Source organism: Schistocerca piceifrons, chromosome 6 (genome assembly GCF_021461385.2).
Source record: "Schistocerca piceifrons isolate TAMUIC-IGC-003096 chromosome 6, iqSchPice1.1, whole genome shotgun sequence".
Taxonomy (NCBI): Eukaryota; Metazoa; Arthropoda; class Insecta; order Orthoptera; family Acrididae; genus Schistocerca; species Schistocerca piceifrons.
The window spans coordinates 522,680,297-522,696,570 of record NC_060143.1 but is presented as its reverse complement, the minus strand read 5'-3'; positions in this window follow the sequence as shown (position 1 = coordinate 522,696,570).

Sequence of the window (16,274 nt, the reverse complement as noted above, 5' to 3'; positions counted from 1 at the left end):
AATTAATTGCAGGGCTTTCATGTATGCAGTAATAGCACACAAAGAAATATTATGTCTTGGAAGCGTATATTTCATTTCCTCTTCTCAATTTAACGCCTTTGTTTTAATATGAAGTGAGAAAATAAACACGAAAAACTAAAGTTCCTGAGAAGCATATAAGTCATTTCCTTTTCTCATATCACAACTTTTGTTTTAGTATGAAGTAATAAAAATCTTGCATTCAGGGAGTGTCGAAAGGCGAACAAAGGCAGCGTGCACCTGACAGGCAAGCACGTTACCAGGTGCTGGTCTTTGACGTACTTACTGGCTCAGTAGCCGCTATGGCAAATAAATCGCAACATAAGAGACGAGAGTAGTTGTATTTCCCATGTGAAACCACTTTCGTTGACTCAAAAGCATTAACTGATATCCTTATGTCTGATGTGTTCTGTGAGTGACCTCGGAAGTGGCTATAGCTTCGTTTCGAAGTTGCGAGTGGCAAGGACCGCTAGATCCTCATCATATGCCCATGAGTCTTATTCGCATTTCTGTAACTAGGTTTAGAGGCTAGAGTGCAATTACTTGTAATACATCGATGCGCTGAATGCAATCTAAATGTCATATAATAACTGCGACAATTATTTGTGTTTTACTGTCTTAATCGGATCGAAACCTTAAAAGCGTATTCGCCAGACGCGATTCACAATTTTGGAGCTTCTCCAGTGGTTGAGTTGGCAATGCCTCTTTGCTGTACAATCACTGTCATTGGCACATCCACCAGAAGACAGGCATGGCCTGGCTTATTGTTGTCAGCTTTCCTGACGGATATTCTGCCTTTGCTCGAAACGTGAAGACTTACGGTGAATTCGAACATTCCATAAGGCGAAAATTTGATGTTTCTATTCTTCCAGCTCCTACATACAAATAACACTTACAATAAGCGGCAGAAAAGCGCCTGTGAACCAACAGTTAATTCCGCAGTCATAATTAGTGGAATCTGACAAGTTCCATCTGTCATCTGATAATTGTGAAAACTACTTTTTCATCTTCACAGCACCGCAGTATGAACTCAAGTGTTTCATAGAATACCTATACTTAATTTCGTTGTGATCGTTTTCAATGGCAGTAGGGGAGGAGCAAAACCATCTGACTTGAAACATACTTTTCCAGTGGGATTTGAATCTTTGACTACAGTTGCAGTAGCACGTCCAGTGAGGTATCAAGAATGTGAGCAATCACTCATTGCTATAGTATAGCCTGGGGCCGAAAGAAGCAGGTTTCCGACAAAATAAACGATGAGAGACACTGTCGCTGTCACTTATTAAACAGGAATTGTTCAGAAAATTACAACTATATCTAGTGAAATGAGTAGGTTGATGCAGCTCCAGTCCGGCACTATCACTGAGTTGCCAAACGTTTTCCGAATAGCACTTATGATATAAATGTGTGTGTGTGTGTGTGTGTGTGTGTGTGTGTGTGTGTGTGTGTGTGTGCGTGTATGTCTGTTCTTAGGACTTTTCCGAAAGAACAGACACTACGAATCGAAATAGACAGACTTCTTAATCAATTAAGGATTGAAGGACAGATGTCCAGGCTGTCTTTGGCATTAAAATAGAACAACAGCGTCAGATGAAAATTTGTGCCTGACCAGATTCGAACCCGGATTTGCAAAATTTTAATACCAAAATACTGCATCTCGGTTCTTACAATAGTGCAATAGGTGCACACTGGTTAGATGTAACTGAAGAGAGACCCCAACTCGGATTGTAGTTAAGGGCGAATCCCAAGCACATGGCCACGAACAATTGGGAGCGGAAACTTAATGTCATCAGAACCTTGTTCAAGGACCATGACATGCGATCGTTAGATCGACTGCACAAAGTTCAGATTATAAATACATACATACTTAGAAAAATATATTACGTCGGAGCAGTCGTACCAATAGTGCAGGTCACTGCACATAAAAATATAAGCTGTAGCCTATTGGTATCTGTGGAAACAAAATATCATCAAAGTATCCTTCGACACGGTGACTTTGCAGAGGCAAAACGGAGGACTTGGAATTAAAGACGTGCTTTTAAACTAATACACGCCACTAAGACAGGCATCACGAAACTTCTGTTCCTCTCGATAGATCCTGGGGATAGGAACGCTCCTGTTAATGTAGCACGCCAGCCTAGATTACGTCCGAAAGTACTATGGCGTTTGGAGCTGTGTAAGACTTCCACGAGCACAAACCAACACTAGAACCGTTTATGATTATATTACCAGATATCGTCTTCACAAACCAATTCCGGTAACTTAACCTACAAAAAACTGGAGGAACGTCTGGAAAAAAATCAACAATAAAATTATACCAACTAGAGTAAGTGCCGTATGGTGCGACTTTGTAAACGAAACCATACCCTCAGCGGAACGATTATGTAAAATTAAATTGAGACCATCTCCATACGGCGACAAATGACGGCTTGTAGAAACTGTAGCGCACATCTTCTCATGTGAAAATAGAATCAGAATTTGGAACTGAACTACGAAGAATTTAGCACTGTCAATAGAACCGCAGAAAGTCAAATTGCGATAACTGAAGCTTTACAATCCGACTGGAAATGTTACCCGTCCGCAAAGAATAACAGTTATTCGTGGCTTCTGGGACAGTTTGTGTTTTACGTCATAACAAACAAAACTTAGTAGAGTACATGTTCTATATTGCAGTAGAAAATTTCAAGCTGAAGAAGAATAACAAATATAAGGAATGGTTTTAAATTTTTATCTACAAAGAGGTGGGCACTTTTATTCACTAGAAGAGGAATACTATTCTTTCACTTTTTTTATTCCTGGAATATTCTTTTACTTTGGATCTAAAATCAGAACTGTTCTAATTTGGCAAACCTCACCGGCTCCGAAATTTCTTTTATTTGTTGAAAAATATATGGCTTCCTTACAGACCTCATATGCATCCAGTGCATAATAAATTAAAATGTGAATATATTTCTGAATGAATGTTTGTTAGGGATTTTTCCGTCACCCTTCCCATTGTTATAAGTTATGTTCTACAAGGAACGCACTCCATTGGAGGCGGCAATCTGTAATTTATTTTACCTAAATTACTACTTCAGTTTTGTTCTACAATTTAAAAGAATATACGGGTGCAAACATGGAATACATGGGAATAATGCAGCTGCTCAGTGCAGGTATGGGAGAGGCATTGTGGCCTGCTCTCTTTGCCTCCGCCTACCTGGTGTTGAAAGTCTTCTCAAACATTAAAAAAAAAAAATTAGTCCCGTCATCAGAACGTCTGTCTAGGAAGCAGGAGGTCTGGGTTCGAATCCCAGTCGATCACAAATTTTCATCTGCCGTCGTTGCTGTATTTCAACGCGCTGTGACAGTGAGGACGTCGGTCCGTCGATATTTAAGATGCAATTGTTTTTTGAGGCAATAGAGGTGATTTGCGAACATTTGTCTTGCCATCAATGTAACAGAACTTCAACGGCATCCAACCCTTAGTCTTACCTTTGTGCCGGCGCTAACCCATGTCATATACATGCGAATCAGATTGTAGTTCATAATTAGTCAAATAACAAATGGTCAGTATACAAGTATGCAGGCCGGGGTGGCCGAGCGGTTCCAGGCGCTATAGTCGGGAACCGCGCGACCGCTACGGTCGCAGGTTCGAATCCTGTCTCGGACATGGATGTGTCTGATGTCCTTAGGTTAGTTAAGTTTAAGTAGTTCTAAGTTCTAGCGGACTGATAACCTCCGTCGATATTTAAGATGCAATTGTTAAGTTCTAGCGGACTGATAACCTCCGTCGATATTTAAGATGCAATTGTTTTTTGAGGCAATAGAGGTGATTTGCGAACATTTGTCTTGCCATCAATGTAACAGAACTTCAACGGCATCCAACCCTTAGTCTTACCTTTGTGCCGGTGCTAACCCATGTCATATACATGCGAATCAGATTGTAGTTCGTAATTAGTCAAATAACAAATGGTCAGTATACAAGTATGCAGGCCGGGGTGGCCGAGCGGTTCCAGGCGCTATAGTCGGGAACCGCGCGACCGCTACGGTCACATAGTCCTCAGAGCCATTTCAACCATTTCTGAGGTATACGAGTATTTACGAACAGTACAAGCAGGATTTCAGCGAACGGATCACTTAACCAAGTGCAACATGGAGTACCTGTGTAATGAGCCATTCTAGCTGCATAGCTGTCGGCCGAAGTGGCCGTGCGGTTAAAGGCGCTGCAGTCTGGAACCGCAAGACCGCTACGGTCGCAGGTTCGAATCCTGCCTCGGGCATGGATGTTTGTGATGTCCTTAGGTTAGTTAGGTTTAACTAGTTCTAAGTTCTAGGGGACTAATGACTTCAGCAGTTGAGTCCCATAGTGCTCAGAGCCATTTTTAGCTGCATAGCTGAGGGTAAGATTTGTTAAGCATTTCATTGCGGAATTAATGTAATACCCGTACGATAATCTCTGCTGTCATACTGTATTAAGAGCCCGCGATTGGAGTACTATGTTAGTTGAATCGGATTACTTAAGCTGAGGCCAAATAAAGACAAGCGATGACGCTACAACACTATCTTTACTTAAGTAGGTAGTCAGCGCTAAATTATGTGCGCCACCATTAACGTTACTGTAAGCAGTTTGACAGCATAACACCACCACAACTACTGACAACCTGAACCATTATCATCACGCAATTGTGACTCTCAGCGATTACAGGTTGCTGATGTTTGTCAAGAATAGCGGAAAGCGCCTCTGAAGTTCCATTTGCATTACGACTAGGACGGAGAGAATGCAAAATAACAGTAATAGGACACCCAGGGAAGAGAAGAGTCCACGTATTGTCTCAAGTTCTGGCAGTTTGATATTAATGCAGTTCCCGATAATTTCACACTAACGGGTTCTTTTGGCTTTCGAAATACTCATATGGGAATCATAAAAGTGTAATTGCTAGAACGCTCAACTACCTTAGTAACACCTCATTCTGGATTGAATACGACTCGGAAAGCGACGTTAATTTGACGTTTTCATCCATCTCCTGACGTCTCACCGAATGAAGTCTGAAGTGCACGCAGAGTTGTGTTGCCTCCGCAAGGATTCAGTGAAGTGTTATGGCAGCTGGCAGTCACTGCTGAATACACACATGTGCAAATATCCTCACTGCTCTAGCGGAACTCGTCTTTGTTGCATTTTTTCCATACCGTATTTAGCACTATAACATAAGGCTTGTTCTGCTGAAGAACTTGGTGCCCACAAGTCCTTAAGGGGGCTCCGGAAAGGCTCAAAATCATGAAAAGTTCAATTTTTACTTTTTTGCGTCTTCTGAAGCTGCAGACTATTACCTTTTAATAGATATATAATTAATTCAATTCCGAAGACTACAACTATTTTTAAATTTTTTTTGAAATGTGTTCTACATGGGCTTGACCCACTGTGGCGCTGTTAAACTGCTGTCAAATGGTGTTACTATTAACGTCCGTGTTCATCAGGTACATTTTAGTGATGTGAGATAAAGTATGTGTTGTGGCTAACCTGTGATGGTTCAATATATATCGCTGGTGTGATTGTCGATTGTTTCATGTTTATTTACTCTGTCGTTATCTCGAAAATATTCGTAATTAATTCTGTTTCTTGAGTCTCTGTTTTGTTGATGTATAATAATGAGTAAAAGTATAGTTATTAGAAATCCTCTGAAGGCTTTTAAGAAAAGGAGAAATGTTGGAAAGCCAAAGGTATGTGTTATTACTGTAAACAATAAAGACGATAACCAAGTGAGTGAACCTAACCTCTCAAGTACACCTGCCCATAGCAGTCAAAGTGGGAAAGAAAATACTTCACAGAAGAAGCTTGGTTCAATGAGTGAAAACTATGAATGTTTAATGGGCGAATCGGATGTCGGATGTCGGTTCTCAAAGGAATTTTTTCAAACTGTGTAAGATGTATTCATTGTAGTGAAGTTGGTCTGGAACTCTCCATAATAAAGCACGTAGGACTTGCTAGTGAAATACAACTGAAATGTGATAAGTGTTCATACATGACCACCTTTTGGAACAGTGTTGCAGTAACCGCAACTGAAGAAAATGGTAGCAAAATCTACGAACACAACAACGAGCGATGCTTGCTTTAGACAAGGAACGCCTTCGGGCTGCAGACAGGGCTGTAAAGAGTCTAGAAATACAAGCAAGAGTAAACAGGAGGAGGAACAAGAGGAAACTGGAGGAGGAGTTTGCAGAGGATGAAGATAATCCATCCTATGGACCTGGAATGCACTAAAAAGTTAATCCAATCTTTGTCGCTCGATTCCCAAAACTTTTATTTTCTCATACTAATTACATGTTTTCTAAGGATCTTCCAAACATATTTGTTTCAAACTTTCAGTAAATGTTACACAGTACCTTCTGCATAATTTAACACAGCCTTTTTCCAAAAAACTGTATATTTTTGAATATATAAACAAAAAATTGCAAAAAAATGTTGTGAATTTTCATTACAATTGAAAAAAATCATCTTTAATAACTGAACTAAAATTTTGTAAAATCCCTGTGTTAAGTTGTAGCCCACATTCCAATAAATAATCTGTAAAAAGTTCAACTTCCTACCTCAAATACTTTGTGAGGAAAGATGTAATTTATAAGCGTTATTTTAACATTGCAAGTATAGGGCGTTCCGGAGCCCCTTAACTAAGAATCTCCTAGCGGGAGTAATACATGAAAGGAAACAGACTGTTGGACAAAAGAATGGACAGCTCCCTGCTTTTGGCGTTTCCGGTAGCGCCTACGATAAGAATCTGGTGTCATATTATGCTTCAGAACTCTAACCTGTTCATTTTTTTACTTCATACTAAAACAAAAGTTGTGATATGAGAAGAGGAAATGACTTATATGCTTCTCAGGAACTTTAGTTTTTCGTGTTTATTTTCTCACTTCATATTAAAACAAAGGCGTTAAATTGAGAAGAGGAAATGAAATATACGCTTCCACGACATAATATTTCTTTGTGTGCTATTACTGCATACATGAAAGCCCACCAATTAATTTTGGTATGTTAGATATATTTTGATATCACCTCACATTCCGTTGTGAGAAGGTTCCTATTTTCTTGGGATTCAATTAGAGTGGACATTTCATCACTGGTTAATATTCTGATGACTAATGACATGATACCCGTTGCAATTGCTCCATGGCACCTGTAAGTAGAGTCTCACGTTGGTTACTATAAGAACACGCAGGCAGTGATATCCGCTCACTGCAGTCAGAGCCAAGGTGATTTCTTTCTGTTTAGGGCGAAGCGTCTGCTGCAGTGTCCACGCTCAGTCAACATAAACAAATCGCTGCGGCATTGGGCACTGCTAATCGCTGCACTTGTCGCGAGCCTCGACAACAAGAGCGCACTGTCTCTGCTAACGATACTATGCAGTTAATACATCTTACTTACCGCAATACGCAGGACGTGGGATGGGTAAAAATTCAGTTTGTAACTTCCCATCGCATTAAAATACTTTACAGTAATATTTGATGCAATATTTATTGTTGGTTGCCTCTCTAATGTTAATAGTATTGATTCAGATTTTGCGTTAACACGAAAACACACACACACACACACACACACACACACACACACACAGACACACACACACACACGCGCACACACAGTCATTGATTCCAGTGAGGAGGACAACTACTGTGTGTTGAACAACACATGAACCAGTCAGTTCCTCAGTTGGCGTCGAGTGGATGAGATTTTTCAATTACCTTGCATTGCAAGGATTGTAAGAAGGGGACTGAAAGTAAATGGACTTGCTGTATGCTGAAGAGCTGCGACAAAGCAAAGCTTGACCGATTATCAGATAATTGTCCATATGGCTTTTGTGGACGAGTATACTTTTAGTATCCAACCCACCCACGATCATTACGTAAGATTTCTCGAGGGCATGGGTGAATTGATTTCATTAAGTCGTCGACAGTGTAGCATGAGGGTTTACTTCCCACCATACATTTTCTATATTCGTCCAAAGGTGGCTTGCATTTGTAGGGACACATGGCAATGACCTTGTTACCTCTGCGTTAACACGAAAACACACAACACGCACACACTCACGCGCACTCACGCGCACTCACGCGCACTCACGCGCACACACGCGCACACACGCGCACACACACGCGCACACACTACTGTGTGTTGAACAACACATGCACCAGTCAGTTCCTCAGCTGTTTATCCGGCCCTGAAACCAATCTCACACTGCCCTGCTATGATGGATGGGTCTCTGCCCCTGTAAATAAACTGTTATCTCATTGGTTCATATATTTATATTTAAATAACGTATTTCTAATAATAACATTGGATTATTATTTTCCACAGTGTTTAAGAATTCAGGCCCTGCCATAGATATGTGATCTGGATTCAACAATCCGATTAAGAATGTGGTTCACCCAGTCTATAATATGATGAGAGTCGTAGTCGCATATCCAAATTAAGACTGACTGGCTGAATCCGATTAGGACGATCTTGTATCGAAATGAAATTATAGAAATCGGATAATTTGAACGTCTGTATTGCAACAATGCTGCGCCCATAAATTCCTATGATGGAGTAACAGCTAGCAAATGTCTACGAAAGAGAGAAATATGTCGACTAGCAGCAATGTAACGTAATTATAATCCATATTTATATGATGGAAATATTGAATCGAACAATACACATCTATTTCAGTGGTGGGAAGATACTCCATATCGGATTTGCTGATGACATATTACTAATAATAATAATAATAATCCCCTGTGGCCGATAGGGGAAACCGTCCTCCATATGGGTGGTACCGAGGAAATCAAATACTTGGGATGAACCAAATACTAACACAATCCTGAACGGCTACTCAATCCGTTGAACCCTAAATCCAGACACATCTGAATGAAAATCACCGCTACTCCGATCACCGTCTATTATCTCAATGAGCTTGGCTGAAAATATTTGCTTCCAAAGGCTTCAACACCCTCTGGTCCTGTCTGGTCCCGGTATCACCCAGGCCAAACCAATGAAACACAAGAAAACATGAACTATGCAAGCAAAGGTAACTTTACCCCAGGTGGTACACAACCTGGCCACCGATAGGCGACAGTTGGATTTTCGCACTCTGGGGAGTCAAGGTTAACACGGCAGAGAATATCGAAGATCTCTGGTAAATTTCCCTACAAGCAGAAAACATTCATTTGAAAACTAAACATCGATACATTGACCCAAACAAGAAACCTCAATAATCTCACAAAAGAAATCGTCCGCCAAAAAATTCTCATCATTGCTCTTCAAGAACCACGATTAATTGACAATTAAAACTTGCATTACGGAAACTATGGCATCTTCAAGAGCAAAATACAACAAAAGGTAGCGAAAGGCGTACCAATCTTCGGCACTGCATTTCTCGAACACAGATCTGTCATCAACTCTGTCAAAGATATCGCATCCATCAACAATCGACTTATGACTATGCTCATTCAGAGCCCCTATAAAAGATATACGCTCGAAAATACTATGAGCAAAACTCACCATGATGACGTGAAAATACTAATGGGAGACTTCAACTCTCTATTTGGAACAGAAAAAACCTGTAGAAAAATAATTGGTACAATTAACTCACCGAAACGCTTAGACGAACGGCACACGTCTGACTGACATTTGCCAACAATTCAACCACAAAAGAATGTCTCCCCGCTTTAGGAAGTAGCCTGTTACCAAGAAACATGTTTGGCTACCAGGTGCAAGCTGCTTTCGTTCGCCTTTCGAGACTCGCTGAGAGCCAGATTTTTAATTCTTTTGTAGCAGAGCTATAAGCAGGCAGATACAAACGCAATAAGGGAATCGTAAGACAACGCTCGAGCAAAATGCGCCTTGCTACTTTCAGTAACCCTTAGTGTCAGAGCGAAAACCTTACGGTACTGCCAAATTCATAAAGACGACATATTTTTTGTTGTTGTGAATACATAATTTTATCTATGAAATGCCACATTTTCATAATAATTGCGAATGATACAGGAAATGAGGTAAATGCAGATCTTTTCGAAGTCAAAAGTCGATAATGTCCTACGAATTCGTCTTAAAATAGGCTCAATCGTCTTACAGATACTTAATGCTTTATTAAGATAGCCTGCCGTCGTGATGTTTCTGTAGTAAGCTGAATTTAGTTTGTATTAGTACAGTGAATATTTTAATTGGATTTTCCATTAGTTTACTAAACGCAACAGTAATCATCAAAGAGAAATTAATCAGCAAAAGAATTTTCTTTCACGATATCTAAAACGATCTGACAATGCTAAAGTTGTTTACAAATTCTACGTCAGTATAAACCTACTGGTTCCAACGATATCATTATACCAGACTAGTTTTAAGAAACGCTCGAGAGAAAGCTCGTATGATCGCGGCGCAGCCACGAGCTATCCTGCGGAATTGTTTCTGGAATACTTGTTATTGCTGGTGGGTAGAATGTTAAGCGAATTATCTTCGATGTTCAGTCAGACTCATAACTTTTCACCGACTGCGGTAAAAAAAAAAAAAAAAAAAAAAAAAAAAAAAAAAAAAAACAGTTGGACGCGAACAGGCGACTGTAAGTTTAAAACGCACGACGCTTGCCACTAGACCACGGGCTCACGTAGTCCGACAAGTTCTCAGAAGTAGATAACACTTCCTCCTGACACTTCCGCATCTTACAGTGTTGCCATATTGTGCAGATTGCCGGACTTAGAGTTGTCAGGGGCGGTCAGTTTTATTGGCCACCTTAAGTGAATGACTCGGACTTAGTCCCTGTGGCGGCCGGCCGGCGGTCAGTTTTATTGTCTAAGACTGTACGTGGAAGACTTTGAGGACGAGGCACTAGACTCAGCACCATTAAAACCGAGACAGGCATTTACAGGTAAGGCTGACGATGCGTTGCTCACTTTGCCTCACCGGAAAGATCAGCTTTAAGGTTCGTTGCAATACCTGAACCACATCCACAACCAAATTCAATTCACCCTGGAGGTGGAGCAAAACGAACAGCTGTTTGGGTGTTCTGGTACAGGTAAAATCGTACGGAACACTGGGACACAGCTTCTATCCGAAGGACACCGCCGCCCGATGTAGCCGAGCGGTTCTAGGTGCTTCAGTCCGGAACCGCGCTGCTGCTGCTGCGGTCGCAGGTTCGAATCCTGCTTCGGGCATGGATGTGTGTGAAGTCCTTGGGTTAGTAAGGTTTAAGTTGTTCTAAGTCTAGAGGACTGATGACCTCAGATGTTTAGTCCCATAGTGCTTCCAGCCATTTGAATTTTCGAAGGACACCAGCACAGACGAATACCTTCACGTCTATAGCTGCCATCACCCGTAGCAAAGGGAAGGAGTGCTAAACACGCTAGTTCACAGAGCCAAAGTGATCTCCAACGAAGAAAGCCTAAAACCAGAAGTGGATCGCCTCGGGGACATCTTCCTGAAAAACGGTTTAGCGATCGCCAGATTCGAAACGCCTTCAGTCAAAAACACCACAAGCACCACCCAATGAAGACCAGCCGAGAAAGATGGCCTAGATCCCATTCGTGGTCAATGTATCTAGAAAAATCGCTAATATTTTACGACGAAAAAATATCAGATGTGTCTACGGCCCACACAAGCAAAGATCAGATGCCTTTTAAGGGCGTAAAAGACAACCTGGAGCTCCGTAAATAGGGAGGGTTTACATTCCATACGAGTGCGGGAATGAATATGTCGGACAAACAATTCGCACATTTGGAGAGGAGCACGGAACGCGAACGGCGCACCAACGTCCAGCAGCCCACAAATTGCCTTGAAACCAGACACAAAATTAAATACAAAGGTACAAAATTTCTGTGCAACACACCTCACTATTGGGACCGTATGCACAAGGAGTTTATCGGAATCCGGATATGTGAGAACCTAATCAAGAAGGACGATGGATTTCACGATTGTCAAGCGTGGACTCCGACACTGAAAATTCTCCAAACGCAGCAGACACGGAACACTGAGCACGGCAACGCCGGAACGCAGACTGAGAAGCGTCACTCTAATCCCGAGCTCGCGCTACCCCTATGACCGCAATCGGCACATCACACGGTCGTCAGGGGGCCGGAGATGAACGCACCTACTCGGCAGGAGTAACCTGATGATGATGGCACGTCACGGCGTCGAAAATTTGTTCTACATCGAGCAATCAATCTGGTTGCATGACCGAGAGACAGTCAAGCATCACAAGAGTCATCAAAATCTGTGATTAATAGATTTGATAGTCCCCTGATCAGCTGGACCGAAGTAGAACGGATACTTCTCCCGGAAGCGAGTGCCGAGTCTGCGGTCCGGGTCTGCGGTGGAGTGTCTACAGCCAGCGTGGAGCGCAGAATGCTGTGGCGGCTGCCAAGTGTGGAGCGTACGTCCATGCTAAGATAGCCTGGAGAAGACAGTGACAGAATTGCTGGAGAGACATCAAGGACAGCAGTTTTGCAGGAAGCCAACCAAGCCCAAGACCATGACCAAGTTACAACGAAATTAATACCCTTAGCTGCATACTGGCGTTGATATAAGTCAACGGGGACAGTTGAAAATGTGTGAACTGACCGGGACTCGAAACCGTGATCTCCTGCTTACGTGGCAGACGATCTATCCATCTGAGTCACCGAGGACACAGAGGATAGTGCGACTGCAGGGACTTGTCTCTGGCACGCCTCCCGTGAGACCCACATTCCCAGCTTATTGTCTCGCACCATATTCATAGTGCTCCTGCCCATTATACTCGTTACTCGCGGCGTGTTGCCGATTCCCGTAAGAGTTAGGGCACTGTTTGTGCATCCGCACAAAAGACATGTCCGAAAGAACAGTAACCATGTTTATATATATACATGACCAACTGGGCATGCCCAATGGAAAAGTGTCCGCTCCTCCTCCCCCTTATCCTCCCTCTCAAAATCCACCTCTTCCACTCCTCTGGAAACAGACTTGCAGACGGAAGTTCACTTCTAAGCCTGGTTGATTCGAATAGCCCCCTCCCACACTTTAAATCCGATTGACTAATTAATTAATTCCATCAATTAATTAAACCCTCCACCTCTGTAAATCCCTCAGCCCTTCCCCTCTCCTCCCCCTCCAAAACACTGGTGCGATAAAGACTCAGATTATTGGCCATTTGGCGGGAAATCGATTGCAGTGTATGGAATATTGTTTAAACAATTTCTGGCAGACAAGGCAATGTCTTCAATATTGTTGACTTAAACAGTTTATGCGCTTCATAAATTGGAATACAGTTTATTTATTTATTTAAAGAATTTATCAAGAAATTTAGTGTAGCGTATGGAATAGTGTTTATACAAACATTTCGAGGTTGACAAGGCAGAATGGAATATTTAAACAGTTGCGTTGCTCATTTTATCGCGATGGCGTAAGGAATACCGTCATCATAACAAACCGCTCGTAATTACAACCAAGCACTGGTTTTCAGACCCTACTGGATCTTTTCCCCTTGCCTCCTGCTGGGGGATACTAGCACAGTTAGTAAATTTGATGGTTGTCATTTCCGTTGGTAATAGTTGAAAATTTCATATTTCGGCTCAGCTACATGCTATGTCATTAAACAATCTGCGGAGTGTTTGGACTGGTGTCTGTGTTCGCAGTACCACTATCGGAAACAAAAAAGTGATCAGTCGGGAATTTGTGGTCGTTATTCGGTTTTTAAACTACTACAGAATTCCTAAAAGGGCTATCCAATTTGTTATAGCTTAGGCTTCCCATAAGGTAGTTGCTGTAATCACCAAGGAATGGAATAAAGTGCGTTGTAGAGCCGCTGCTTGGACTCCCCCGCGTGTATGTCTATCCTCAGGGCGCTGACGCGGAGGGCAAAACCACCCAGTATCCTACTTACAGATCCCGTTACTGTATACCACTGGCCACCGACCGGCTGTCGACCATTATCTGTTGATCGGGAAAATACGGACTCACTTCCTGTCTATCCCTCTCTCGAGAGGCCACTCCCTGTGTGTGTGTGAACCAACGTCTCCAAACACACAGAGGTTTTCACCTCTCTTCAGAATACTGTGCTCTTATTGGCTAATGCTGGAGAAAAACGGAGAACTGACGCAATTACGATATTAGAACTATAGCGAAATAATCCATTTGAACTACCTTGTCGAATTGTTAAACAATTTACAGGAGAGAAATAGATCGCTTAAAACACTCACCTCCACCTTCCGATGATTCTTCTTCGTAATAAAACATATTTACAATGTTTGATTATCACCAACAAACGTTATACAAATCAAGTAATGAAATTTCTGCCACAAATAGGTTTCAGTGCTAAATATATATGAGGTCTTGTCTGCAGCGACGTTTGAGAACACAAACACGATCCTTCACAACAAAGTTTTCTGATGAAAATAATCCTACCCATGGCACAAACTCGCGTTGCGAAGCGAGCGCCGTCCACCGACTGCAGGGTAGCCCAGCCTGCGGCCCGAGAGAGACCCCCACCCGCGCCGACCTCGCCGGCAGCTGCACACCCATCCCCCGGCATCCATACACGCAACATACCGAACGCTCAGGGGTCGGAGCGACTGCCACCAAGCAGCCAACCGATCATTTACATGGGGAGAATAGACCTCAAGTGCAAACACCCGCTGTGTTGGATCTTGCCACGCGGGGTAGCCGCCCGACTAGGCGTGTTTTCACGGTCGGCGCGGCTCCCCCCGTCGGACGTTCGAGTCGTCCCTCGGGCATGGATGTGTGTGTGTGTCGCCCTTAACGTAAGTTAGACTACGTTGTCTGTAAGATTAGGGACCGAGGACCTAAGCAGTTTGATCACATAATACCTTACCACAATTTTCCTATTTTTTTTTCCCTTGCCCAAAAAATGGTTCAAATGGATCTGAGCACTATGGGACTTAACATCGGTGGTCATCAGTCGCCTAGAACTTAGAACTACTTAAACCTAACTAACCTAAGGACAGCACACAACACCCAGTCATGACGAGGCAGAGAAAATACCTCACCCCGCCGGGAATCGAACCCGGGCGTGGGAAGCGAGAACGCTACCGCACGACCACGAGCTGCGGACTTTCTTTTGTCACTGTGCCAGCCCCCGATGCATGGACAAGATCAGACCGATATTTATTGATGTCCGCGGACGGACTCTACTGCTTCAAACATACATTTCACTTATCACAAAACGATCACAATGACTATGTTACTGTCCCTCTGCATAGCAGCAGTCTTGGTTTTAAGGGCCCACAGAAGAGGCGCTGGCGACATCCATGTTAAAAACTATACATGCTTTATAAATCGAGGTATGATACTCCTTCCGAATGAAGTGGTCTTCCACACAAATACAGTGACATTCAATACAGACAGTGATCGCGGGGTGTGTACTAACAGACCGAAAGTGTGTGTGCACATCGACAGCGATGTAAGCTCATCATCACTGACTTTAGAAAGTGATACCGCTACGTAATACCGATATTTGAAACTTCCTCTTCCCGCTAGTAGATATTTTACACACTAACAAATAGCATTTGTAACGCATTTTATTTGAGTGATCTGCGGTCTATCATGGTTAGCAAAATAGTTATTTCTGACCTTTTTAACTATCTATCAACTTCTTTGACGACAGTATCTATATCACTCGTCGTTTCTGTGTTGCGAGAAAAAAACTGGGGATCTTTCTTTGTGAAGGGACATTTGAATAAGGAGTTTAACATTTATGTTTTTGACTTTCTGCAATCCATTCTATGTAGTTCGTCAGCCATGAGTGTATGGATACTGCTTTTGATGCCCCTAACAGCCTTTACGTGTGATCAAAAATTCGTTGGTAGTTGTGGAAGTCTTTCTGATAAGACTGTGCTACTATATTTATTCAGAGCTTTATGCATTGATGTGTATTTGTTGTGGCCATTACGGTTTATCTCTTGTGGGGCTGTCTGCTCCCTCAGATTACGACAGTCACGTACAACAGTGAGTCTACGAAGATCTTACAAAGTTTCAGGGATGATGGAGACGGGTAAATGTATCAATTTGACGCAAGGGACCCTGATCCGAAAACTGCCGAGTCGAAATTTGTAAGCAAATATCTTTCTGCTACCTTTGGCAAAACACCTCTTCTACTGTAACCTCATTGCTCTTCATATTTTGGGAACAGATAGTATGGACCAAAATAAGAAAGGAAGTCCAGTACACATGGGCTCGATGAACAAGTGCTCATAACTCTTAAGGTATGCATTTTAGAACACATGACTAGTAGACATTTTTTTTTTTTTTTTTTTTTTTTTTTTTGATC